Source organism: Brachycentrus maculatus, unplaced genomic scaffold (assembly GCF_059751285.1).
Source record: "Brachycentrus maculatus isolate JH-2025_06_01 unplaced genomic scaffold, ASM5975128v1 h1tg000866l, whole genome shotgun sequence".
Classification (NCBI taxonomy): domain Eukaryota; kingdom Metazoa; phylum Arthropoda; class Insecta; order Trichoptera; family Brachycentridae; genus Brachycentrus; species Brachycentrus maculatus.
The window spans coordinates 15,817-18,501 of record NW_028281592.1 but is presented as its reverse complement, the minus strand read 5'-3'; positions in this window follow the sequence as shown (position 1 = coordinate 18,501).

Here is a 2,685-nt window from a genome sequence, read left to right as displayed (position 1 = left end):
GAAAGTCTTAAATTCTCCTGTGCAACATTCATTTCATCAGTCAAAGATGTATTTTCACTTATGAGTTTTTTAATTTTGTGTTTATAGGTTTATGACTCTGAGTTGTTGGTGGTTAATTTCACTTTGAATTCATTCAGCTCACCATTTAATCTCGTGATTGCATTGGCACTCAATCTTAAATTTTATTGTGCATTTCGGACTTCGTCTCCAAGTTGCTGGTTTTATTGTAAAACACTCTGCATTTTGCGCTTGATCATTTCATTTTATTGGTCTATTTGTTCGATTCTTGCCTTGTACTCGTTGAGCTAGTTAAAGGCTTTTGAATTTTGGGCGTTTGACAATCTTACATTTTACTGTGCATTTCGAACTTCGTCACTTAGCCCTGTATTTTACTGGAGTAGTTTTTGCATTTTTCTCTTTAATGCTTCACGCTACTCACCATTTTCTGACATTTGATCTTTGTATCCTTTTAACTATGCTAGTATTTTTTGGTTTTGTGTTGCAGATAATCTTAAATTTTACTGTGCTTCCCTAACTTATGCTCCAAGCCCACTATTCTCGTTATTTAATCTACTAACTTTCTCTTGCAATGCACGGACAGTCTGGTTCATACTTTACAGCTACTGGAGGTGATTCTTCACTTCATAAAGCTATTCATTTTTCTTTTCTACGACCAAATTAAGTCTTTAAATTTATTGAGAGAGCAATGCGAGTCGATTTTCATATTCAGGGATTCTTTTACAATATTATTGCATTTATTTGATTGTCTTATTTAGGTTTTAATTGTCCGCACAGACAGCTTTGAATTATTGATTGAGTTTTCCCATTTGTGAAGCGGACAGTCTCAAATTTTATTGTGCATTTCTAACTTATTCTCCTAAGTTTGTATTTTCTGAGGAGAGCTGCTGTATCTTTTTGCGATAGGTTTCGGTTTCTTGAACAGTGCTGCCCATTTTGCCTTTGTATTCGTTGATTTCTCTCGTGAGCTGAGAAATTTGATTCGCAGATAGTCTTAATCCTTATTGTCCTGCACGCAACTATTCGCCTAATTGATGATTTTCGTTTACTAAATGACCCATCTTCTTAGAAAGCGATTAGTTTTGCGCTTAATTCTATTGAATCCTTTGCCTGTATTCATTCACTTAATTAAGAATCTTTTGCTGCTGGGCATTTGACAATCTAAGATTTTCTTGGAAGTTATGATTTTAATCTACCAAATATGAGTTTTCCTGGAAGATCTTTTGTAATTTCTTTTTCAGATCTTAGGACTACTTATTGTTGGAGTTTATAGATTATTTATAACTGTTGAGTTACTGCATTAATTTGCTATTCTGAGTGGCCGACAGTCTTAGTTTTTATTGTCCTTCTTGAAGTTCGCTATGCAAGGATTTATTTTATCCTGATATGTTCCTGAAATCTTATTTAATTTTGTTGAATTGTCTTGCTAAGTTTTAGCCTTAAGCAGCTCTTTCTTGTAGCTATCGGTTTTATCTGTTTTTGACTTCGATAATGTTGTTGAGTCTATCCATTTCTCGGCCTGCACCCTCGATCTTTGTTTCGTATTCTTTCATGCGAAGGGTGACTTCGTGTAATTAAGTAATTTTTCGTTTATGGATTTCGTTTTATCTTTGGATTTATTCGATTGCGTCGAATTATCTTTGATATGACTGAATTCTTGAGTTCATCTGACTAATTTTTGATTAATATTCGAAAATCTTCTCTCCCAACTCATTGGCTTCATTCGCCTTCGCTTCTAAGCTTATAGCTTTTCTTCTTAGGGATTACATATTATACTCATAATTGTTTATTATGTTTGTAGCTTATGTCAGTTAACTGTTTTTGCTTTTGAGGATGGTTTCTGTGCGCTCTCTTTCTTGAGAAATTATGGCAATTTGATTTTAATATTCTGCAATTTTTCGACCAGCTTATTTCATCTCATACATTTTTCGTTACATAATTGAAATTTGGTTTTAAAATTCGGCCCTTTGCCCCATTTACTGCTCTAGTCTTCTCTTGGTGTCTCTGAGGTCTCCTTAAAGTCTAGGGTATCTCATTTCGTATTCTTGAAGAGCAGATTGAAATTCATTGATCTCCTCATTTTTCTCTTTGAGCAATCTGTTCAGTCTCTCAATTTCCTGAGTGACAAGAACAATTTTGCCCTAAAACTCTTGATTTCGTTTTTAGGCGTTGTTTAACTAGCCAAGTTTTTGTCCCATTTGATTAACTCGATAGATTAACTCTTCAGTTTCTCGACTTTTTCCACTAAATGCTTCTTTAACTCTTCTTAGTTCTATTTAAAGTTGACTCTTTTCATTTTAAAATCTGTTTTCAAGATCTTTGACCTGTCGATTAATTTAAGACTTTCTCTTATTTTCCAGACTCATCTGCAATTCCTCGATTTCTTGGACTCTCGATCTCTCCAATGCATCATATTTATTTCTGAAACCCATCAACTAATTTTTGATATGGTTGTATTATTGCTTGAGCTGGGTGTTATCTTTATGAAGGACTTCTAGCTGTTTCAAAGCTTTATGATATTTGGCTTGCAGATTTGAATCCATTTCCGAAGCCTTTATCCTCCATTCTTAAAGTTCGAACTAGAATAAATAAATAAGATACGCCTTGTTTTTTGACAAACTACTTAAGTTTTTGGTTGTCAGTCCGAATATTCTCATTGTCTTCGAT